Genomic DNA, 27,783 nt, shown 5'->3' with positions numbered 1-27,783 from the left:
TAGGAAATGCTTTGTATTCTTACAGATTTGAGTCAGTTCTCTATATATTTGTCAAATAGTAGGTTATTCTTCTTATTTACAATTTTCTGTTCTGTGCCTAGTCTATTCCATTAGAGCAATAGCATTGTTTTGATGATTGATATTTTATAATATAGTTTGAAATCCCTTACAGCTAAACAACCTTACTTAAGATTTTTTTCATTAATTTCTTTGATTTCTAGGTCTTTTATTCTTCCAGATGAATTTTTTGTTCTTTTTTTGTTCCATGAGGTAATATTTGGGTAGTTTGGCTAGTATGACACTAAAATGAGTAAATTAATTTAGGGAAAATGTTATTATGTTATTTTTATTATATTGCCTTGGTCTACTCATGTTTTTTTTTAACTTCCAATTGTTCTGATCTGACTTAACTTGTAGTTTGTAGTTGTAATCATATAGTTCCAGGGTTTTTCTTGGCAAGTAGATTCTCAGGTATTTATATTGTCTATAGCTGTTTTAAGGGGTTTTCTTTTTTTCTATCTGTTGCTTTTAGGCTTTATTTGTTGTATAGAGTCATACTGATGACTATTTGGGTTTATTTATATCCTGCAACTTTGCTAAAGTTGTTAATTGTAGATTTTTTATGGCTGATTCTTTAGGAATTTCTATGTATATTATCTTATCATCTTCAAATGTGATAGCTTTATTTACTCATTACTTATTTTAGGTATTTCAATTTCTTCTTCTCCTCTTACTGCTATTGATAGCAATTTTTAGTACAATATAGTGGAGTTGATGTCTATTCCTTATCTTATTGGAAGGGTTCTAGCTTATCACCAGTAGAGATAATAATTGCAGATAGTTTTAGAAAAATATTATTTAACAAATTGAGAAATATTCCATTTATCCTAATGTTTATTAGTATTTTAATAGGATGTTATATTTTGTAATAAGCTTTTTAGCAACTACTGAAATAATCATAAAATTTTTGATGGTTTTGCTATCGTTATGGTCAATTGTGTGAATAGTTTCTCTAAAAATGAACCATCCCTTTACTTCTGGTATAATGGCTACCATGTAATAGTGTATGAACTTTATGATATATTGACATAATTTCTTTTCTAGTATTTTGTTGAAAATGTATGCATCAATATTCATCAGGTAATTTGGTCTATAGTTTTATTTATCTGCTTCTGTTCTTCCTGACTTAGGGGTAAGCACTATATTTGTGTCATAAAAGGAATTTTGTGGTTTTCTTTCTTTACCTATATTTCTGAATAGTTAGTTATTATTGGAAATTATTGTTCTTTGGTAGGATTCACTTGTGATTACATCTGGACTGGTGTTTTTTTTCTTAGAGAATTCTTTGCACATTTTTTTTCTGGGATGGTATTCAGTATTCTATTATTTCTATTAATCTGGGCAATTCACATTTCTTTAAATATTCATCTATTTCATTTAGATTATTTGGTTTGTTAGCATATAACTGAACAAAATAATCTGAATTTCTTTGGTTGTAATCTTGACCTTTTCATATTTAATATTTGTAATTCATTTTTCTTCTTTCTTTTTTATTAATCAATTGTTCATCTATTGTTTTTCACTAAACCAACTTCTTGTCTTACTGATTCAATGGTTTTCTTACTTGCAATTTATTAATGTCTCCTTTGGTTTTCAGTATTTCTAATCTGGTGTTTAATTGGGAGTTTTTAATTTGTTCTTTCTTTAGTTGTTTATTGTTGTTGCATCACCAATTAATTGATTTGCTCTTTTTAAACTTTATCTATGTAAACATTTTTTATACATTTTCTCTTAAGTACTATTTTGGCTATTTCCCCCAAACTTTAGTATGTTTTTTCTTCATTGTCATTCTATTTAATATTGTTGAATTTTTTCTGATTAGTTATTTGTCCTACTTATTCTTTAATATAAGTTTATTTCAGTTTCCAATTTATTTTTAGTATTTTTCTCAAACCCTTTGTTCAGTGTAATTTTAATAGCTTTATCATCTGGGAAGGATGCACTTAATATTTTTGCTTTCCTTCTTTTGGTTATGAGGTTTTTGTGTACTAGTATATGATCAGTTGTTTTTTTTTTTTAACGGATCATGAAGTAATGAGAAAATGATATATTCCTTTTTATTCCCTTTAGGTTTTCTCCAGAGATCTATCAATTTTAACTTTTCTAAAATTCTGTTCCCTTCTTTAATTTATTTCTTGTTTATATTTTTGTTTTGATTTGTCTAATTCTCAGAAGAGATTAATATCTCCAATGAACATAGTTATTTTTTGTTTCTCTTGTAACTCATGTAGTTTCTCTTTGGGGACTTTGATACTATGGTGTTTTTATATATTTATTTTTAATATTGATACTACTTTATCATCTATGGTTCCTTTTACCTAGATACTATTTCCTTCCTTTTTTCATTTATTTAGGTCAGTCTTCATCTTTGTTTTGTCTAATATCATAATTACTACCACTGCTTTTTTTTTCTATCTTTAGCTGAAGCATATTAAATTTTTTGCAGCCCTTTACCTGTACCCTGTGTGTCTCTCTCTGCTTTAACTGAATTCCTTGTGGACAACATGTTGTGAAATTCAAATTTTTCATCTTTCCCACTATCCTCTTATATTTTACAAATGATTTCATCCCTTTCACCTGCAGTTATTATTAACTCTGTGATTCCCTCAATCTTATCTTTCTTACTGTTTATCCTTCTCTTTCTCTCCTTTCAGCTTTTCCCTGTTCACGATTTTTCCCCCTTTTACTCATCTGCCTCCCTGAGGTCTTGTTCCCTTCTGAATGTCCATCCTTTTTTGGTTCCTCCTCTCCTTCTTACTTTTCTATTTAATAAGATAGATTTCTATATCTAACTGGATGTGAATATTATTCCACTTAGTGCCAAGTCTGACAAGAGTAAGATTGTCCAACACCCTCTCTTCTTCCCTTCTACTTTATTATTTCATGCTTACTCTTATGAGATAATTCACTCCCAACTTTCTCTCCTTTTCTCTTTTTACAGTGTATTACTTTTCTTGCTTTTTAACTTTTTAAAATAATATCTTATATTCAACCTTAGTTCCTGCTTTCTATCTACATATTTTACTATTTATTGGCATAATAGTTAGAAAGTTCTTAAGTATGTTCAGTATTTTAAGCATCCTAAGTATTTAGGGATCTTTGATATTTTAATTATCATAGATATATTAAGCATCTTGGTTTTCATCTTCTTACTCATGATGTAATCAGTTTAAGTTCTTTGTTTCCTTTGATTATCTTAACAAGGGATATGTATCTCAAATATCTCTTGTATCATAAGTATCTTAAATATTCTACTTATCACTTTCTTATTCAAAGAATATAATCAGTTTCACCTTATTATTTCCCTTGATTACTTTAAATGTCTTAAATAATTTAGGAATCTCTTGGATTATAGAAAGATTAAGTATCCTAACAACTACTTTACTGGGGCAGCTGGGTAGCTCAGTGGATTGAGAGCTAGGCCTAGAGACAGGAGGTCCTAGGTTCAAAGCCAGCCTCAGACACTTCCCAGCTGTGTGACCCTGGGCAAGTCACTTGACCCCCATTGCCTACCCTTACCACTCTTCCACCAAGGAACTAATACACAGAAGTTAAGGGTTTAAAAATATAAAAAACAAAACAAAACAACTACTTTACTAAGTTCTCCTGAGACTTGTTCATTGCTGTCTTATACTCCAGTAAGAGGAGTCCTCCTAGCTGTCTCTAAATATCATTCTGGAGTAGAGTACCACTTCACTACTTTTCTATTGTACGGTTCCAGTATTAATTTTGAGATATGAGGAATATTTGGAGGGTGGTTGTTGGTTTCATGTGTTTCTTACTTCTCTATCTTGCCTAACCAACTGCTGCTAAAGTCTCTTCAGAAAGTTTTAATGAGTCCCTTACCTCTATGGGAACCTAGAATTTACGACCCTCCACAATATAAATCTAACTCAATCTTATTGATTCATTTCAAATTCTTATTGTTCAAAACATGTGTTCCAATTAATTAGTCCATGAGTTTTCCCCAAAGTTCATAATTAAACCCCTATTTCATTCTATTCAAATATACTCTAGATTGAAACCATTCTCTCATAATCTCTATCTTAAAGTATTTTTATCTTTTCTTCAAGTATCAGCTTAGAAACCACTTCCTTCATGAAACACTTCCTATTTCCCTTATTCATTTGTTAGATTCCTTTCTGACTCAAATTTTATTTATTTATTTATATTCATTTGAGTGGATAGATTATACCACATGAGTACAATATATACTCCTTAGATTCAATGGTTGTATAATCCTTTGTTTTGGAATACTTAGCATATAGTATAACTTACACATACTAGGTATATAATAAATATTTTCTAAATGAAATTGATTATAAATTTAACTCCTAAAGGATTCTTACAAGCTTTACATGTATTCATTTATGTAAAAATTTAATTGCTTTAATCATAATTTTTTCAATTATTTAAGTGGTATACAATTTTAATAACAAATAATGGATGTCAATGTGAAAATCAGTTTTAATATTTTAATCACTAATATTATTAAATTAAGGGATATAATTTTTTCTTCCTTCAGACTATATTCTCTGAGAATATATCCACTCATTACTTCCCAGCTCTAGCAGCTGCCTTGTTGCCTGATTCTAAAACAGATAAGCATAAGCATGTATGTTGAGTAAACAAAACAACATACCCAATAAGGGAGAAGATAGAAAATATTTTAAATGGTTGAAAAATTACTGAAAGCACCATGAAAACCCTGAAGAAATTTTAGCTTTTATATCACTAATGCCTTTTCAAAAAAAGCACATTGGGATTTTAGGAATAGGAGAAATAGCAATTTATTTTTCTAACAATCACCTAGATTAAGGGAAAGAATATTAAATTTTAAGTCAAAATATCTGGCTTCTAAGCTCAGATCTGGCACCAATGATATATTTAATTTCTCTGGTCCACAGGTCCATAGTATATAAAATAAAACAACTAACAAATAATATCAAAAACTTCATTTATTTCTAATATTACAGGTATTTAAAATGTACCATTTTGAATTTTTCAAAATATTTTATTTATATTCACTTATTTGATCCTTTTAAGTAGCAAAGTAGATGTCATTGTTATCTCTGTTTTTCAAATAAGAAATATAGGGAATTTAAATGACTTGGCCTGGGTTACATGATAACTCACTGAGATACATTTGGAAGCCATCTAGCTCTATCTAACTCCAAAATCAGTGTTCTTTTGCTAATATCTTATTTATACTACTATTGTAATGGCTCTGAAATAAAAAAAATGATTAAACTAAAATATTTGAGGTGAAAATTCTTCTTGCAAAAAAAATTTCAGTGAAATCAATGCATTCTGCAAAAAGTTAAAAATATCATTATATTCGTTAGTTATTAAGGCTCTGGGATTTTAAACAAATCATGCAACATTTTCCAAAAAACACATTTCGTCAACTATAAGTTAAAAAGGCTAAACTGGATCATTTTCAAAGAGCCATTTTATGAAGATAGAGTCAAACTGGCTAAGAGAGAAGTAGTAGTTTTTCTTGTTTCTTTAAATATTTCCCAGTAATCACCAAATTCTGGTTGGAAAAGTCAAGAAAAAGCAACAGTAAGTCATTTTCCAGATCAAGGCAGCAGAGAATGACACACATAAGAGTATGTGGCAACTGTGGTCAGGGCTGGATAGAAGTGCAGTATAGCAATAGCAAAATTTCAACATGTATAATTTTTACGAAAGAGAGGGGTCAAGTGTCAACACTTGACACTCACAATCATCTAATCTGATTCAAGGATTTAAAAATAGGCATACACACAAACTGAGATGTAAGAGATTCATCTTATGTAAGAAAAGTAGTAAGGAAAGAGATAATGAGAAAGACAGGATGAAAGAGAGAGGAAGGGAAGCAGGGTCCATAAGCAAAATAGACATCTGAGGCGGGAATAAGGTTAAAAAAAAAGGAAAAATAAATATAAGATAATAGGAGAGAGGGAAATACAGTCAGCAATAACAGTGAATGTGAATGGTTTGAAATTATACATAAAAATGAAAATGATAATAAAGGATTAGAAACAAGAACCTAAAATTATGTTGTTTAAAAGAAACACACTTTCAGAATGATACTTCAAGAGTAAAAATACAGGGTTGGTTTAGATAAAAATCTGTTAAGCTTCCTTTGAAGCAATAAAGACAGGGGTAGCAATTGAAAGAAAAAGACTGAGCAAAGTACTCTCTGAGAAAAATATAATTTTCTTTGCTAGGCAAGGGAAATCACTCCGGGGTTTCAGATGTCCCAGGCAAGTCCTGAGATTCTGATAAAAAATTACAGTTGAATTTTTAAAGGCAAAAAGAGGAGATTACAATGTTTGGGGTACGACTTGCAATAATCATTCTTAATGTAAGTAATATGAATTTACAGGTCATCGACAAGTCAGGACACTTTGATCTAGGTTTCTTACAGGAATCATCCCTGATGTTATACATCCTAACCATTAATTCTGAGAAATCTCCAACCCCTCTCAGGTTTTCCTGCCTCTGGTGGTAAGAGCTTCATGGCTTGATATCAGCCTTCCTATATGAATGAATTTGATATAAAGAATCATAAATGTAATATAAATACTTAATATCAATATTATAACACATTTATAGTAATGTATACTGTCAACTATTACTCACATATTACCCTGGAATGATATTCTTAATTTGGTAATGTACACACCATTTTGCCTGGAAGTTATTCTTATTACAAATCACACAATTACAAGATATCAGGCTAAAGGGACCCTTCAGCTAGCACAAATAGAGACTGCTTAATTAAATTTCCTTCCTAAACAATTATGATATAACAATGCAAACCCCAAAGAAACCAAATTAAAAGAGAAAAGCAGTGAAACTACATTTTGTCAAAAATGATAATAGATAGTGAATTAATGTCAATACAGAACATATATGCACAGAGTGGGATAGTATCTCAATTCTTGAAAGAAAAATTAAGTGAGGCATAGAATAGAGTACTATAACAACAATATCAGGGGATTTCAACTTACCTCTCTCATAGTTAGAGCATGCATATCCAACTACAAATTAAAAAGAAAAAAATTACAGATTAGCTTTAGAGGTTAGGTATTCCAGATCTCCATAAAATACTTATTTTTACAGGTAATATTCACAATTTACTCTTTCGTAAAAAATTAAAACCCCCTACCTTCCATCTTAGAGTCAGAACAGTGTATTGGTTCCAAGGCAGAAGAATGGTAAGGTCTAGGCAATGGGGGTCAAGTGACTTGCCCAGGGTCACACAGCTAGGAAGTGTCTGAGACTAGATTTGAACCTAGGACATCCCATCTCTAGGCCTGGTTCTCAGTCCACCAAGCTACCCAACTGCCTCCCAATTTACTCTTAAAGAATGAAATCTGTTTTTGTGAATGTTTGCTTGTTTCTACTCATTTCACTATTCATTATCCTATGTAGTTTATACAAGTTTTCTTATAATTAGTCTGCTCATTGTTTTTTTCTGTGCTGTAACAATTTCATCATAATCATAAACTACAATTTGTTTAGCCATTTCCCCATTCCCACAATTTGCTGTTCTTTGCCAACACAAAGAGAGCTGCAGTAAATATTTTGAAACAGATAGGTTCTTTCCATTTATTGCTGATCTCTTTCAGATGGAGACCCAACTCACGGCAGCTGGGTAGCTCAGTGGATTTAGAGCCAGGCCTAGAGACAAGAGGTCCTAGGTTCAAATCTGGCATCAGACACTTCCCAGTTGTGTGACCCTGGGCAAGTCACTTGACCCCCATTGCTTACCCTCACCACTCTTCTACCTCAGAGCCAATACACAATATTGGCTCCCAGAAGCTAAGGTAAGGTTTAAAAAAAGAGAGAGAGAGAAAGAAACAGACCCAACTGGGTCCAAGGATCTACATAATTTTATAATTCTCTGGGTGTAATTCTGAATTCCTCTCCAAATTGGTATGATCAGTTAACAACTCCACAAACAGGGTATTAGTGTCCCCTTTTTCAGCATCCCCTTTATCACTTGTCATTTGGCCCTTTTGTTATGTTAATCACTCTAGTAGGTGAGAGATGATATCTCAAAATTGTTTTGGTTTATATTACTATAACCAGTAGCGATTAGGAACATTTTTTTCATATGCATATAAATGGCTTTTATTTCTTCATCAGAAAATTGTCTGTTAACATTTTTCCAATTTTTAAATTTGGGATTTCTCTTGTTCTTATAAATGTTGCTAATTTTCTTTATTTCTTAAATATATGACCTCTATCCAAGAAGTTATCTATATTTCCCCCAATTTTCTGCTTTCCTTCTAATATAGGCAACATTTGTCTTATTTGTAGAAAAATATTTCAATTTAATGTACTCTAGATTATCCATTTTGTATTTCACAATGTTCTCCATCATAGACTCATCCATTTTAACGCAAACATCCATTTCCTATCCATAAATCTTATAGCTAATAAGATCTCTGTTTTTCTAAATTACTTACACTATCTTCTTTTATGTCTAGATCTTTTATTCATTTTAATATTATCTTATTGGATGGTATAAGATATTGGTCTATATCTAATTTCTGTCTACAATCTTTCCATTTGTCCCAATACTTTTAGTAAATAGTGATTTCTTTTCTCCAAGTCTTGGATCTATATTTTGGTAAAATAAAAGGTTACTATTGTCCTTTACTATTATTTGCTATATGTCTGCCCTATTCCACTGATCTACATTTCTATTTATTACCCATTAACAGATAATTTTTATAATCAATTTTTTATAATACAATTTAAAGTCTGGCACTACTAGAACTTCATTTCTTTATTTTTCCCCATTTATTCTTTTGATGTATTTCATCTTCTGTTTTTCCAAAAAAAAATTTTCATATGAATATTTTTCAAATCAATTGGAATGGTATGGAAAAACTAGATTAGGTAGGATTATAATTCTAATCAAGGGGGCAGCTGGGTAGCTCAGTGGATTGAGAGTCAGGCCTAGAGATGGGAGGTCCTAGGTTCAAAGCCAGCCTCAGACACTTCCCAGCTGTGTGACCCTGGGCAAGTCACTTGACCCCCATTGCCCACCCTTGCTGCTCTTCCACCAAGGAGCCAATACACAGAAGTTAAGGGTTTACACAAAATTCTAATCAAGTTATCTCTGCCTATCCACAATTAATGAATATTTCTCCAATTATTTAGATTTGACTTTATTTTTATTTATATAAAAACTATTTTATAATTATTTTCATATAGTGCTTGGTTTATTTTGGCAGATGTATACACAATTATTTTATTCTATCTGTGGTTATTTTAAAAGGAGTCTTTCTGTCTCTTCTTGTAGGAATGTATTGTAGTCTAAAAATAATGATTATATATGTGGATTTATTTTATAACTTACTACTTAATAAAATTGTTTCTACTTTTTTGTTGAATTTCTAGGATTTTCTAGAAATACTATCATGTCATATCCAAACAGAGATGGTTTTATTATCTCTTTGTCTATCCAGATTCCTTCAATTTCTTTTTTCTGCATTATTGCTAATATTATGTAAAATAATATTGGCGATAATGGACATCCTTGTTTCACTCTTGATCTTATTAAGAAATCTCCAAGATTATCCCCATTACAAAAAAAAAAATACTTGCTGTTCATTTTAGGTAGATGCTTAGTATTCTTTTAAGAAAAAAAATCATTCATACCTATGTGTTTTCAGAGTTAATAGTAATAAGTGTTTTATATTGTCAAAAGTTTTTTTGTATCTATATTTATATTAACATGTTGCTTTCTCTATTAAAATAATCATTTATGCTGATAATTTTCTTCATGGTAAACCATCCCTGCAGTCTTGGTATGAATCTTTTTTATCATAATGTGTACTCTTTGTGGGATATTGTCGTATTCTCCTAGCTAATCTTTTATTTAGGATTTTGTGTCTATATTCATTAAGGAAATTGTTCCATAATTTTCTTTTTCTGTTTTGATCTTTCAGGTTTAGATATCAGCATGATATTCATTTCATAAAAGGTCTTGAGTGAAACTGATTGTTATATTATTTCAAGTAATTTATTTGACATCTGCAATTGGTTGATATTTAAGCATTTGGTAAAAGTTACTTATGGATTCATATAGTCTTACTATTTGTTTTTCTTTAAAAATCATTTAAGCCTATTAATTTTTCTCTAAAAATAAGACTGATTAAATATTCCATTTCTGATAGACTAGAAAGATTTTCCATTTCTCTTAACAGTGTTAAATTTACTTTTACATAATTGAATAAAACAATTCTTGACAATTGCTTAAATTTCATCTTCATTGGTGGTATATTAACTTCTTTCATCTTTAATACTAGGGAATTAATTTTCTTCTTTTTGTCATATTCATTGATTTTTTTCTATAAAAGCAACTGCTCATACTTATATTAGATTTTATCTATTCTTTTACTTTTAGGATTTCTAATTTGTGTTGTAGTTGAGGAATTTAAATGTGTTCTTTTCTAGTTTTTTTAATTGAATTCTCAGTTAATCGATCTTTTCTTTCTCTGTTTAATTAACAGAAACATTCAGATACATATTTTTCTCTAATTATTGCTTTTGCTGAATACCAGAAGTTTTGGTATATGTTCCTATGATTTCTTCTTTAACTCACTCATTCTTTAAGATTAAGTTGTTTATCATCTCCAATTAATTTTGCCTTTTGTTTTTATGATTCCTTTTTAAATGAAGTTTTCATTGAATTATGGCCCAAAAAGGATTCATTTAATATTTACTATTTCTACATTTAACTACTATTTTGTGCCTTAATATGATCAAATGTTGTATAGGTACCATTTGTAGTTGAGAAGATATATTCCTTTCTGTTCTCATTCATATTACTTCATGAAATATGTATCTGTCATATTTTACTTACGTAAGATCCTATTCATCTCCTCAATTACTTTCTTCCTTTTTTGGAGGGTTATATTTATCTAGTTCTGAGAGAGGAAAATTAATGTCTTCTATTATTGTTATATTGTTATCTATTTATATTAGCAATTCATTTAGTTTTTCCTTTAAAAATATGGATGCTATAAGATTTGCTACTTATAGTTTTAATATTGAAAATGTTTCATTTTTAATGGTACCTTTTAAATATATTATAGTGTCCCTTTTTATCTATTTTGATTATATTGATTTTTTATTTAACTTTCTTAGAGATTATTGTTACTGACTCTGCTTTCTTTGTATCATGTGAGGCATAGTATATTCTATACTAGCTCTTTATTTTTACTCTATACATGTCTATCATTTTAAAATGTTAAACATTGTATTGCTGGTTAGTTTATTTTTTTGCCTTTTGATTTATCCTGCTGTTTTTATTTTATAGGTAAATTCTTTCCATTCACATTCAAGTCATAATTACTAGATGGTTATTCCCTTCCAGAGAATAATTTTTAAAAATAGATCAGAGTATACATCTTTCTTAAATATATATGGCATATTCACAAAACAGATCCTGTTTTAGGGCATAAAATCCTAACTAACAAATGCAGAAATATGGAAATATTATTTTTGTAACCATAAAGCAAAAAATATTGCAGTTAATAAGTACTTAAGATGCATACATTAACATTAATTAGAAATTAAATAATCTTACAAAAATAAATGAAAAAACAAATCATACAATTAATAATTACATAACAATAACAATATAAAAGCTATCAAAATTAGTGGGATTTAGTAAAAATTATTCTTAGAGAAAATTTAAAATATCTAAATTTGCATATGAATAAAATAGAAAAAAACAGGTCACTGAAGTGAATATACAACTAAAATAAAACAAAGGAAGAAACTAGAAAACATCAAATTAAATCTTATCTTAAACAAAAATAGAAATTCTAAAATCAAGACAGAAATTGATTAATATAAATATTTAAAATGAAAAAAATAGATGTTAAGACAGAAACAAGAAGATAGATAAATTACTGACAAATTTTATTTTTAAAAATGAAAGCAGAAAACCCAGTTTTGAGTATCAAAAATTGAAAGTGAATTTATAGCTAATACAAATGAAATCAGTAATTTTTAGGATTATTTTGTAAAACTATATGTTAATTAACATGATAATTTAAATGAAATGCATGAATATTTACCAAAAAATAAGTTGTGCCAATTAAGAGAGGAAGAAATATGTTTAAATAACTCTATTTAAAAAAAAAAAAGAAATTGAGCAAGCCATAAATGTGTTTCCTAAAGAAAGAAAAGCCGAACCAGAGGGATTTACAAGTCAATTTCTTATGGGTAAATATTTAATTACTGGGTTTATAGAAAGGACAGAAAAGGATTGATTGGACAGGAGATAACAGACTGGGAACAAACACAAAATGGGAATTAGAGACCACACCTGCAGAGAAAAGTTAGGGACAGTTTGGACTGGCAGTTAACTCCAACTGCCATCCAGGCTGGGAGACTACTTTAAACTATAGGAAACCCTCTCAATAGTGAAACTAGGACAAGGGACTTATAAACTCAAGCTTATTAAAGATTAAAGGGAAAGCAATGAGGGGAGAGGTCACCCTGACAACTAGTACTCTATGGACTAAACACAGGAGCTGGGAGAGAGAATAAATGTCTATACTTCCCTACCAAGCTCTCAGCCTGGCTGGCTGAAAGGAATAGGGTTTCTCACAAGTTTGATTCACTGCTGCTTCAATGCTGCTTCAATGTTGGTCAAATAAAATAGGTTCTCAGCAATATAATCCAGGAGGATAAAACCAAGGAGCTTGACTCAGACTGTGATGTCCAGCACCCAGCCTGATTTTCTTGCTCAACTTACAGGTGTCTCTCTTGTGCAATGCATCCACACGTCTTCCTGGACTCTTGACTGGGACAGCTTATAACAGCCACACACTAACTGCTCCAGCTCGCCCCCACCAGAGTCACTCAAGGAAGAAAATATGGCTTCCCTTCCTCTTCATTCCATATTTGGAACTCTCAGTCATTAAACAGCTTGGGTATTACCTTATGCTAAATATTTTAAATACTAATTCCCCCACAACAAATTGTGCCAAATGTTTAAAGAAAAAAAATTAATCATAAACTTAATATGTTGTCTATAAAACTGAGTAAAGAAGGAATTCTAAGTAATTCCTTCTCCTCCTACACAATAATCATCTTGATTCTTAAATCAGAGTGGAAAAAAGTATAAATGAATTTCTCTAAGGAAAAGCGATACAAATTTTAAAAATAAAATTCTTGTAATTAGTATACAAAAATGTGTCATTATAATCATACAATATTAGACTCTATACAAGTAATCCTGCTCTAGTTTCATATTAAGAAAGTTATCAAAACAAAATTATACTATTTCAGTAGATATTTGGGGGAAAAGCTTTGTCAAAATATAATACTCATTAATATATTAAAACACTAAGAACCATGGCAAGAAGTAATTTTTTTACTAATAAGTAGCATGTAGTTGAAATATCACGAATGAAAATTATCTAGAAATCTTTCTAGGATGATAAATATATCCCATTTAAAATTGTTGTAAACTATTTTATTCATTAAAAATAAATAAATAACAATATTATTAAAATATTATTTAAAACTACTTTATTGAATAAATTATTTATTTGTTAAAAATATAAAATACATGGTAGTCTACCTGTTAAGACAAACACAAGAACTATATGATCACAACTAAAAATATTTTTCAGACAAATCAAAAAGCATTAATTGTTCTTAGGTAGGTTGAGCCAATAATTTTTAATTTTTTTTAAAATTTTGAATATTTCCCATAGTTACATATTTCATGTTCTTTCCCCTCTCCCCGCAAATCCCCCATTCTCCAAAAGCTGACACACAAAATCCACTGGGTTTTACATGTACCATTAAGACCTAATTACATATTATTAATAGTTGGACTAGAGTTATGGTTTAGCATCTACATTCCCAATAATATCCCCATCAGCCCATGTGTTCAAGCAATTATTTTTCTTTTGTGTTTTTACTCCCAAAGTTCTGCCTCTGAGTGTGGCTAGTTGTTTTTTTTTTTTTTTTTTTTTTTTTTTTTTCTCATAAGTCCCTCAGCCTTGCTCTGGATCCTTGCATTGCTGTTAGTAGAGAAGTCCCTTATGTTTGATTGTACCACTGTATCAGTCTCTATATATGTTCTCCTGCATCTGCTCCTTTCACTCTGTATCATTTCTTGGAGGTCATTCCCGTTCACATGAAATTCCTCCAGTTCATTATTCCTTTGAGCACAATAGTATTCTGTCACCAACAGATACCACAATATATTCAGCCATTCCCTAATGAAAGGGCATTCCCTCAATTTTTTTGCACCACAAAGATCGCAGCTCTAAATAATTTTGTATAAAACTTTTTCCTTATTATCCCTTTGGGGTACAAACCAAGCAGTGCTATGTCTGGTTCAAAAGGCAGATAGTCTTTTAAAGCCCTTTGGGCATATTTCAAAATTGCCATCAAGAAGGGTTAGATTAATTTAAAACTCCACCAGCAAGGCATCAATGTCCCAATTTTGCCACATCCCCTCCAACATTCACTACTTTCCTTTTCTATCATTATAGCTAACCTGCTAGTTGTGAGGTGGTACCTCAGAGTTGTTTTGACTTGCATTTCTCTAATTATAAGAGATTTAGAACACTTTTTCATGAGATTGTTGATAGTTTTTATTTCTTAATCTGATAATTGCCTAATCATGTCCCTTGCCCATTTATCAATTGGGGAATGACTTGGCTTTTTGTACAATTGATTTAGCTCCTTATATGTTTGAGTAATTAGATCTTTGTCCAAGTTTTTTTTTTACAAAGATTTTTTCCCAATTTGTTGCTTCCCTTCTAATTTATGAAGCATTGGTTTTGTTTGTACAAAAACTTTTTAGTTTAATGTAGACAAAATTATTTATTGTATATTTTTGTAATTTTTTCTAACTCTTGCCTGGTTTTAAACTTTTTTCTTTTCCAGAGATCTGACAGATATACATTTCTGTGTTCACCTAATTTACTCATAGTTTCTTCCTTATATTCAAGTTTTTCACTCATTCTGAATTTATCTTGGTATAGGGTGTGAAATGTTGATCTAGACCCAATCTTTCATATACTGTTTTCCAATTTTCCCAGAATTTTTTGTCAAATAGTGAGTTTTTGTCCCAAAAGCTGGCTCAGTGGATTTATCATAGACTGTCTTGCGGAGGTCATTAACCCAAGTCTATTCCACTGGTCCTTCCTTCTGTCTCAGACAGTACCATATTGTTTTGGATGACTACTGCTTTATTGTACAGTTTAAGATCTGGCACTGCTAGGGCCCCTTCCTTCATTTTTTTCATTATTTACCTTGATATTTTTGGTCTTTTATTTTTCCAAATGAACTTTGTTATAGTTTTTTTTTCTAATTCAGTAAAAAAAGTTTTTTGGTCATTTGGAAGGAAGAACACTGAATAAGTAAATTAATTTCAGTAGGATGGTCAGTTTTATTATGTTAGCTTGTCCTACGTATGAGCAATCAATGTTTTTTCCAATTGTTTAGATCTAGTTTTAATTGTGTGGAAAGGGTTTCATAGTTGGGCTCGTATAATTCCTGTGTTTGTTTTGGTAGATAGATTCCTAAGTATTTTATATTGTCTAAGATGATTTTAAATGGAATTTCTTTCTCTAACTCTTGCTGCTGTGATGTGTTGGAAATATAAAGAAATGCTGATAATTTATGTGCATTTATTTTGTATCCTTCAACTTTGCTAAAGTTGTTGATTAATTCCACTAACTTTTTAGTTGATTCTCTAGGATTTTTTGAGTAGACCATCATATCATCTGCAAAGAATGATAATTTGATCTCCTCACTGCCTATTTTAATACCTTCAATTCCTTTTTCTTCTCCAATTGCTACTGCCAGTGTTTCTAGTACACTGTTATATAATAGAGGTGACAATGGGCATCCTTGTTTCACATCTGATTTTATTGTGAATGCTTCTAATTTATCCCCATTGTAAATGATGTTTATTGATGGTTTTAGATATACATCATTTATTATTTTTAGGAAAGGCCCTCCTATTCCTATGCTTGCTAGTGTTTTCAATAGGAATGGGTGTTGTATTTTGTCAAAGACTTTTTCATCATCTATTGAGATAATCATGTGGTTTTTCTTGGTTTGCTTGTTGATATGGTCAATTATGTGAACAGTTTTCCTAATATTGAAAAATCCTTGCATTCCTGGTATAAATCCCACCTGATCATATGAATAACCCTCATGATCACTTGCTGGAGTCTTTTTGCTAGTATTCGGTTTAAGATTTTTGCATCTATGTGCATTAAGATTGGTCTGTTGTATTCTTTCGCTGTTTTTGTTCTACCTGGCTTTGGGATCAGTACCATATTTGTGTAATGAAAAGAGTTTGGTAGGACTCCTACTTTGCTTATTATGTCAAATAGTTTGTTTAGTATTTGGATTAGTTGTTCTTTGAAGGTCTGATAGAATTTACTTATGAATCCATCTGGTCCTAGGAATTTTTTCTTAGGGAGTTCATTGATGGCTTGTTCAATTTCTTTTTCTGATATGGGATTATTTAAGTATTCTATGTCTTCTACTGTTAATCTAGGCAATTTATATTTTTGTAAATATTCATCCATATCTCCTAGATTGCTATATTTATTGCCATATAATTGGAGAAAATAGTTTTTAATGATTGGCTTGATTTCCTTTTCATTAGAGGTGGTCTCCCTTTTCATCTTTGATACTGATGCTTTAGTTTTCTTCTTTCCTTTTTTAAATTAGATTGACCAATACTTTGTCAATTTTATTTGTTTTGCAAAGTACCATCTTCTAGTCTTATTTATTAATTCAATAGTTCTTTTACTTTCAGTTTTATTAATTTCTCCTTTAATTTTTATAATCTCTAATTTGGTTTTTAACTGGGGATTTTTAATTTGTTCCCTTTCTAATTTTTTAACTTGCATGCCCAGTTCATTGATCTTTTCCCTCCCCAATTTATTAATATTATTAATTGTTTCTATGATTTCTATTATCTGTTTTTTAACTGATTTTGGAGAATCAGATTATTAATTTCCAATTAATTTTTGATTTGCCTGTCTATGTGCCTTCACTAATGCATAACAATCTGAAAAGTTTACATTTATTATTTCTACTCTTTTGCATTTCTTTGACATGTTTCTATGTCCTAATACATGGTCAGTTTTTGTGAATGTACCATGTGCAGCTGAAAAGAAGGTGTATTCCTTTTTGTCCCTATTTGGTTTTTCTCCACATATTTATTAACTCTAAATTTTCTCCACATATCCATTAACTCTAAATTTTCTCCACATATCTATTAACTCTAATTTTTCTAGGATTTCATTTACCTCTTTTATCTCTTTCTTATTTATTTTTTGGTTTGATTTATTTAGATCTGATAGAGGAAGATTTATGTCTCCCACTAGTATAGTTTTACTATCTATTTCCTCCTGGAGTTCTGCCAGTTTCTTCTTTAGAAATTTGGATGCTATACCATTTCGTGCATACATGTTGAGTACTGTTATTTCCGCATTGTCTATGCTGCTTTTCATCAGGATGTAATTAACTTCCCTATCTCTTTTAACTAGATCTATTTTTACTTTGGCTCTGTCAGAAATCATGATTGCAACTCTTGCCTTATTTTTCTCAGTTGAAGCCCAATGGATTTTGCTCCAGTCTTTTATTTTTACTCTCTATATGTCTACCTGCCTTATGTGTGTTTCTTGTAGACAACATATGGTAGTATTTTGGTTTCTAATGCACTCTGCTATTTACTTCTGTTTTATGGGTGAGTTCATCCCTTTCACATTCAGAATTATAATTATCAGTTCTGTATTCCCCAACATTTTGATATCTTCTCCTAGTTCTGTTCCTTCTTTTTATGCTATTCCCTTTTAAATCAGTGGTTTTTTTAAAAAAATCAATCCCTTTTATCCCCTCACTTTGTTTACTTCCTTTCCCCCCCTCCTTTCAATAATTTTTTAAAATGAAAATTCTTCCTAAATTCTTTCACTTTTAAGTACATTTTAGTACATTACAAACTACCCAAATTTATTTCATGGATATTAAAATAATTTTTAAAGTATCTGTATAAACAAAAGACCATGATTATCTATGGAATTAATGAAAACAAGTTCAAGGATGGCTGCTGTTATAGTAGAAATTACAGAGATAGAAATGAATTGAGTATAGTTAGAACTGGTTTCAGGGGCTAGCATGACAGCATGCTAGGAACTCTAAGAGAATGATTCTGGAAGATGAAAGGAGATATTTTGACAGTGCAATGGCCAATTGTACCTTACCTGTCTTGGAGCTGAGAGAAGAAGCTTTTCTCTGCTGATCCTGTTTCACGAAGCCTGTTATTTAGAGAAGGGGAACCTTTTTATTCTTTGGGAGTACCTTTCCTTACAAAAAGAAACCATCCTGAAGAAAATACTTCATATTCTCAACCCTTATAAAGAACATTGTGATTCAGAGACAGTTGTTGGTGTAAGGGCTGAGGGTCAACCTCAGGACCAGCCCAGCTGGGTTGAACTCAGACATCCAGACTTCATCCTTTTTTATCTTGAAACCCATCATATCCTGATAAACCAACAAGAGAGGATTTATAATTTCAGGTAGACTAGAGAGTGCTTTGGCTATTAGCCAGAAGCAGGGAGGTGTCAGGGAACATCAAGCAAGAGAAGCCTCCATCTTCTGATGGATTTAGATGGAAGCAGGAAATGAGAGATTTAGAGATTAGGGCATCCTCATTCCTAAATCCTCCTTCTCTACCTTTTATTTTGACCAATAAGCCTGCTAGTTTTTACAACATCCATTAGGAAAACTTAGTTGCACTCTGGCTCAGTGTAGTAAGGCACAGACTGCTTCACTGCACTAAAAGGGGACTGAGGTATCATCCATACATCTCAGTGTACCCTACCATTTCACAACTTAGCTATAAGGGATCTCAAATGATATTAAATGGCAACTATCAATACAATCTGGTACTGGCTAAGAAATAGAGTGGTGAGACAATGGAAAAGGTTTGGCACTCAGCTTGCAATAGAAAATGGCCATAGTTACTTACCTAGTGCTTGACAAACACAAAGATCCAAGCTTTTATAAGAGCTCACTATATGACAAAAATTTCAGGGAAAACTGGAAAACAGCATAGCAGAAATTGGCATATATCAACATTTATGCCATAGACTAAAGTAAAGAAAAATTGATAAATGATTTAGAAATAAAGGTTGATACCATAATCATATTACATGAGCACAAATGGTCAATCTGTCACACTTATGTCTAAATGAAAATTTAAGTCAAAACAAGACACCTGGAACATTATGAGATGCAAAATGGATAACTTTGACTATGTTAAATTAAAAAGGGTTTGCACAAATAAAACAACACTAAACAAACTGTGAAAAAGATCTTTATAGCAAGTGATCCTGAGAAAGTCTTCATTTCTCAAACATATAGAGAACTGAGTCAAATTTATAAAGACACAAAGCATTCCCCAATTGAAAAATGGTCAAAAGGTATGAACAGGCAATTCTCAAAACAAAAAATTAAAACTCTTTTTAGTTATTTGAAAAATGCTACAAATCATTATTAATTAGAGAAATGCAAAATTAAACAACTCTAAATTAACACTTCACACTGATCCAACTGGCTAATAGGAAAGAAAAGAAATATGATAAATAGTAGAGCATATTAGTTTAAATTGAGGTGCTGATACACTGTATGTGAAGGAGTGAACTAATTCAATCATTGTGCAGATCAATTTGGAACCATGCCAAAAGGGCCATCAAACTGTGCATACCCATTGACTAGCAATACCACTACTCTGTCTGTATTCCAAAGGGATTCAAGATAGGGGAAAAGAAGCTGCCTGTACAAACACCCCTGCACTCCCCCCACACACTTTTTTGTGGTGACAAATTACTTGAAATCGAAGAAATGTCCAAATGATTGGGGAATGGCTAAAAAACTTTGACATATGAATGCAATGGGAAACTATTGTACCATAAGAAATTACAAAGGAGAAAATTGCAAACAATACTGGAAAGAGTTATATGAAGTGATGTAAAATGAAATGATCATAACAAGGAGAACAACATATACAGTAAAAACAGTGTTGCATGTTGTTCAGTTGTAAATGAATTAAGTATTATCAATAAGACAAGCATCCAGGACAACTCCAAATAACTTATGATGAAAAAGTATATCCATCACCCCAAAAGGAAGGTGGAGTTTAAATGCAAATGGAAACATACCATTCTTTATTTCCTCCAGGAGTTTTCTCTACTATGAACAAGCTGTGTTTTTTTTTCCATGACAAATATTGAAATTATATTATATTATAATATATGTAAACCTGTGAATTGTTACCTACCTTCTTGGGAAGTAGGAGGCATAAGAGGGAGTAAGGAACAGGAATTGTAAAATGTCAGAAAACAAATATTAATAATGGTATTGACATTTAATCTGGAAAAAATAAAATTAAGCATTAAAAATATTGGTGCTTGATTGAAACCTAGTAGTAAAATAATAATAAAATTAATTGACTATAGAAGAAATTGCATGTCAGAACTATGGATGGGGAAGTGTTCATAATAAAAAAAATGGATAGGGAAGTTTATGGGAGGTAAAATGGACACTTTGGCTATATAAAATTAAAAGGTTTTCCAAAAAGAAGACATATTAAGCTAAAATTAGAATGAATACAAGAAGCTTGTGGTGGAGAGGGAACAACTTTGCTTCATGTTTCCCTGGTATTGGTTTCATTTCTCAACTATATTAGGATTTGATCTGAATTTATTAGAATAAGTGTCACCCCCACCCACATGGGCAAAACCTATTAACAATGGTTGTCAGGGGAAGAAATGAAAACTAGCCAGCCATATAAAATTATTTAAATCTATTATAATTTTATAAATACAAATTAAAACAAATATAACATGCCATCTAATAACCATAAGATTGGCTAAATGGAAAAAATGGAAAATGATAGCTACTGGTGGGATTCTGAAAAAAATGCACTGTTGATGTGGTCCAACCATTCTAAAAAACAATTTGGAACTCTGCCCCCAAATCCTTTAATATCTGAATAACCTTTGACTCAGAAATACTACTAGTAAGTTTACAGCCTCAAGACATAAAAAGGATAAAAGACACATGTACAAAAATATCTGTAGTATCTTTGTTATGATAGCTAAAAATTGGAAACTGTTGTCCCTTAATAAGGAAAAGGCTGAACAAATTATGGAATTTCAATTTGATAGAATAGTAAAGTGTTGTTAGAAATGATGAAGGGGTTGGTTTCAGTACAACCTGAGAAGACATATTAAATGATTCAAAGTCAATTGAGCACAACCAGGAAAATAGTTTATCTGGCAATAAAAATATTGTAAGTATAAATAGCTATGAAAGACTTAGTAACTGGTCAATATTATTTTGAATGACTCATGATGAAAAATGCTCTCTACTTCCAAGTAGAGAACTGATGACTTCAAAGTCCTTACTGAAACACATGCCAGCCTGCATACCTTCCTTCCTTTCTTTTTCCTTCCATCCTTCCTTCCTTTCTTTTTTACTTCCTTCCTTCCACTTTCATTTTGGAATATAGCTAAAGTGGAAGTTTGTTTAAATGGCTTCCTACTTTATTTATTTCTTGCCTTATTAATATGGAAGGGCTAAGAGAAAGAGAATTTTAAAAATTGAAAATAAAATGAAATTGAATGGGGAAAAAAGCAGAATTGTGCACGTGATGAATACAGAGAAACATGGGAAAATTTATATGAGTTGAGAAAGTGAAATAAGCAAATCTATCAAAATAATATATACAGTAACTACAATAATATTAATGGGAAGATTTCTACTGTAAAATCAAAAATCAATGTAATAAAATTATAAAGATCAACAGGGACTTGATTGAGATGACATCCCCAAACTATCTTTTCATGAAGACAGGAGCTTCATCAGTATTACACATTTTACATGTTTTCCAACTTTTTCAATGTATTATTCAGATGTGCTGAGACTTTTATTCCTCTCTGAAAAATATTATTTGTCACATGGAAAGGCTCATTGGAAGGGGAAGGAGAGAGACACCAGATAATGATGGGCTATGAAAGAAAGAGGAGTATCAATTTAAAAAATATTAAAAGATCAGTTTGTGTTATGAACCCTACTATAACCTTGTTATATAATAGCTGGATCTGTTCCTTGTTCTGATTCACAATGACACTTCCATGGCATTTAAAAAGAATTATCAACTTTAGAGCTGCAATCAAAAGTTTCATGTTTCTATATTGTTCTTTCCCCTGGGAAAGAAAGGCATCTCTATTTAGACATTTGAAAAGTGCAATAATTATGATAAAATATCCAAGTTCAAACTAAATTTCCCCAACTAGTTTTTTATATTTGTTTTATTTTGTTTTGTAAACAAAATGTTAAATAGGTACCATATTGCCACGATGATAGTTGCTGAAATTTAAAATCCAAGAATAACTTTGTAACTTAAATTCCATATGATCAGAATTGCTCATTCTTTGGATTGTCATATGTATAACTTATGAGGAGCAGGGAAAATTCATGGATTTGAAGTCTTTGATCAATAGATATGAAGACATTAAAATGTAGCATAATCTTGAATGCTCACAGAAATTATCATTTTATGAAACAAATTAGTTTGTAACCTCCTTTGACTATCATAAGATGTGTTAAGAGACAGATATAAAATCTGACAGTAATATGAAATATATTCAATGAAGCATATCAGGGACATTTAACTCAAAGTCATACCAGCTTTATTACTGTTGGTGGTAATATGTGCCTGATGTTTTAAAATTAATTTCCAATAAAGCCCTAATTCAAAAAGAAAAAAAAAAGAATATAGAAGATTATGATGAGCATTTGTAATGCTATTCTTATTACTGTACTGACTCTATTTTTTGAGGTACAATCATTACCAGCTCTGTTCACCTACTTTTTAAAAACAATTCAATTTGTATATTTATATAGTAGTGGATTTCTTTCTATGAAATGAATACTAGACTATGTAATTTCTATAAAAGTAAAAAGAGAAAGCAACAGTAATACCTGATGATATTTCTTTATTCCATACACATTCTACACAGATTAGTAAGGATTTGATATATTTACTCCTGAACACATTGATAAAAATGTCCTTTTTATTGATTATTGACTATTACATTTCATGATGCTGATACTGATCTCAAAAATCAGTATGTCATTTTTATGTGAATTTCAGACATTAGAAAAAATGTTCTGTTACATGAAACATTCATGGACTTAGTTCAATTTATTGATTTGTGTACACTGAATTATCAGAGAAACTCCTATCTTGGATTTTGATGCTCCTGGAAACCTACTTTCTAAAAAGAATGACATATTAAGTTTCAGTTAAACTTAACTGTTTAAAATTTTAAAAAACATAATCTATCATACTTGCTAAAAATGACAAAATAACCAATGTTTAAGAGGATGTGTAAAAACGGGGACGCTGGTACATTTTAGAGGAGCTGTGAACTGATCCAACTCTTTTGGAGAACAATTTTGGTTAATCCATAGAATTATAAAACTGTGTATACCCTTAAACTTAGCATTACAATTGCTGGAACTATTTCCCAAGAAAATCAGGGAAAAATAAAAAGAACTCATACATTCCAAAATATTTATAGCAGCTCTCATTGTGGTAACAAAAAATTTGAAATCAAGATGTGAGGGGCTAAATTTTGGGGGCAGAAGTTTGAACAAAAGCCAGTGAGCAGTTTATTAAATGAAAAACACTTAGCTTATTATTAGGAAATACAGATAGGAAATAGGAAGGAGGAAAGTAAAAGTAACTTTACAATAGCTTGTACCTATATCCAAGATCCCAATCCTAACTAAATTTGTCTAAAAAAAACCTAAATCCATCTATCTCAGAGAACAGTATGTTCTGCTAGACCAAAGCCCTTGTCTACTCTCCTACTCTCACTATCTTACATATAACCATTATCTACCTCATCTACCCAAGTTATTAATAATCAATAAAGCTATTAAATATAAAAAGGATAAATTAATGAAAACTCTCTTAACAGAGGGGATGTTCATCAAATGGGTAATGACTAAGCAAATTGTGGTATATGATTGTAATGTAACATTATTGTGCCATAAGAAGTGATAAGCAGGGTAATTAAAAGAAAAACACAAAAATGAATGCATGAGATAAGCAATAACAAAATGAGTAGAACCAAGAGAACATTATATATAGCTACAAAATTAATACTGGAAGAATAAATTATGAATGTTACCTCCAAAAAGTGAATTGAAAAGTCTTCCTTTCATGAAATGACTTAATTCATATGGATATTTTTTTCATATGGGAAGGATGGAGTAGTGTGAGGACACTTGTGGATGTGACTTATTATGCATATATGAAGAAAAGTAAGCTAAACAAATAAAAGATTTGTGATTTCATTAGTGTACAATATTCTTTTTCACTGTATTTGGAAATGCTTGTTTTATTTGGTTTTCTTTGATTTGGAGTAAAAGATATATAAATATTAGAACTGTTCACAATATTTTAGATAACTAAGTAAAAATTCACTATTTTGTCTCCTTGTAGCTTTGGTGAGTTGCTTAATTTTGACATAGAAATAATCTTCTTTGATGGTCATCATTAAGGTAAACATTAGAGCAATAAATATATAGGCTGTCTGTGCTAAGATAAGTTACCAAACAAGGTCATAGTATGTATCTATTATCCTTAGAATGATCCAGTCCAGACCTCTCATCTAGGTAACAGACACCTGTGTCTAAGGTCACAGAAAGAGTTGACTATATGTGAAAATCAAGCTTGCCAAGAAATCAATTGTTCATTTAGAAAGACTGACACACAACTTTTATTTTGGCCAAGCAATATCCCTTAAACTTACAGAACTTAGTGTAGGTCAATAATTTGCTAGAGATGTCTCAACAGAAGCAAATTTATTATTAGTTATGTTTACTGTTTCTCAAATGTTAAACCGTCTTTGCACGTCTGATATAAAACCACCTTAGTAATAGGAATGAAATTAGTCTTCATATTTGTTCCTTTATCTCCTTTCTTCCCTTTCCCCTTCTCTGCACCTTCCAATTCTGTTCATCAGAAACACACACATGCAAAAACACACGCTTATGATTCCCCTAGAGTAAAGGCAATGTAATGTTTAGTTTATGATATTTTAGCCATTCCTGTTTCTCCATGATGTCCTATTTGACTTCTGCTGTCATGTTTATCTACTTTTGTGACTTTTGCAAGAAAACTAAATTATCTCCTAATAGTCTCTTTTGCTATTTTATTGTTAACATCCTTGGTTGTTGTATTTTTATTGTTTATTTGTATCAATATTTGAAATATTTTTGATATTTTCATTACAATTCATATCTTTATTTGATTTCCTCTCTTCTTTTTCCCTTTTCCATATTGGTCATTGTTGTAAGAACACACTCAAACATAACAAAATCCCAAAATATAACCAAAGATACACTGATGTGAAAGATAAATCCAACAAATCTTTCTCTGGAGGTGGATAGCATTCCCCATCATAAGTCTTTCAGGATTGTCCTAGATCATTGCATTGCTGAGATTAGCCAAGTTTTCACAGATAATCCTCATCTAACATTGTTGTTATTGTGCACAATTTTCTCCCAGCTTTACTTATTTCTATCTGCATCAATTCCCACAGATCTTTCCAGTTTTTTTTCTGAAATCATATTGTTTATTATTTCTTATAACTCAATAGTATTCCATTACCAATATGTACCACAATTTGCTGACTCATTCCACAACTAATGGACACATCTCCTCAATTTCCAATTCTTTGCCACCACAAAAAGAGCGACAATAAATATATTTGTACAAATAGGTGTTTTCCCCTTTTTTATATTCTCTTTGGGATACAGACCCAGTTGTGACATAATCATGTGTTTTCTTTTATTTTGGTTATTGATATGATCAATTATGCTGATAGTTTTTCTAATATTAAACCATTCCTTTTGTAAATCTTATCTGGTTATAGTGAATGACTGTTGGGATTTATTGCTGAATTGTCCTTGCTAGTATCTTATTTAAAATTTTTGCATCTATATTCATTACTGAAATTGGTTTGTAATTTTCTTTCTGTTTTTGTTCTTCTTGGTTTAGGTAACAAGAAAATATTAATGTCATTAAAAATGTTAGAATTACTTCTCTGCCAATTTTCCCAAATAATTTATGCAGTATTGGATTAACCTTTCTTTAAATATCTGATTGAATTCATTGTGAATCAATCTGGCCCTAGAGATTTTTTTCTTGGGTAGTTCATTGATAAATTGTTAAATTTCTTTTTCTGGTATGAAATAATTTAATGATTCTATTTCCTCTTTTGCTAATCTGGGAAAATTATATTTTTATAATATTCATCTATTTCACTTACAGTGTCAGATTTATTGGCATATAATTGAGCAAAAAAGTTCCTAGCTTGAATTTGCTCCTAATTGTTGGTGAGTTCACCCTTTTCATTTTTGATACCAATTACTTGATTTTCTTCTTTCCTTTTTTAAAATCAAATTAGCTAATGCCCTGCCTATTTTATTTAGTTTTTTTTAATAAAAACAACTTTTAGTCTAATTAATTAGTTTAATGGTTCTCTTACTTTCAATTTTATTTATTTCTTCTTTAATTTTTAGGATTTCCAATTTAGTCTTTAAATGAAAAATTTTAATTTGTTTTTTTTTCTACTTCTTAAAAATTGCATGCCTATTTCATTGATCTGTATTTTATCTAATTTATTCATGTAAGTGTTTAGAGAGAGAAAATTTTTCCTAAGTATTGCTGGGGAACAACCCATAAATTATGATATATTGTCTCCTCATTTTCATTCTCATTAATAAAATTATCAATTATTTCAGTAATTTGTTCTTTGACCCACTCTTTCTTTTAACATTAGGTTTATCTTTCCAAAGAGCTTTATTGATTATAATTGTTATTGTGTTATGATCTAAAAAAGGATGCATTTATTATTTCTCCTGTTCCATATTTAGTTGTGAAGTAATTTTGCCCAAATACATGCTAAGTTTTTGTGTAAAAGCTATATACTGCTGAGAAGAAGATATATTCCATTCTATAACCTTGCAATTCTCTCTAGAGATCTATTAGTTCTAAACTTTCTTTTTTTAAGCATTTACTAAACAATTTATTATATGTCAAGTACAGTGCTGAACTTTGAGGATATAATGAAAAAATAAAAATAGCCTCTGTCCTCAAGGAATTTATATTCAAATGGAGAAAACATTTATCTTTAAGATAAATACAGAGTAGATGGAGGGCAATCTTATAGGCAATGGCATAAGTAGCTGTTAGGGAAGGTAGATGAAGAAAAGCCCCATGGAAATTGAGCTATTTTTTTCAAACATTTATTAATATTCATTTTTAACATGGTTACATAATTCATGATCCTCCTTTCCCCTTCGCCCCCCGCACTCCCCCAACCATGGCCAATGCACATTTCCACTAGTTTTGTCATGTGTCCTTGATCAAGACCAATTTCCAAATTGTTGGTAGTTGCATTGGTGTGGTAGTTTCGAGTCCACACCCTCAATCATGTCCACCCCAACCCATGCGTTCAAACAGTTGTTTTTCTTATATGTTTCCTCTCCTGCAGTCCTTCCTCTGAATGTGGGTAGCATTCTTTACCATAAATCCCTCAGAATTGTCCTGGGTCATTGTATTGCTGCTGG

Source organism: Gracilinanus agilis, chromosome 1 (assembly GCF_016433145.1).
Source record: "Gracilinanus agilis isolate LMUSP501 chromosome 1, AgileGrace, whole genome shotgun sequence".
Classification (NCBI taxonomy): domain Eukaryota; kingdom Metazoa; phylum Chordata; class Mammalia; order Didelphimorphia; family Didelphidae; genus Gracilinanus; species Gracilinanus agilis.
This window is presented reverse-complemented; position numbering follows the sequence as displayed.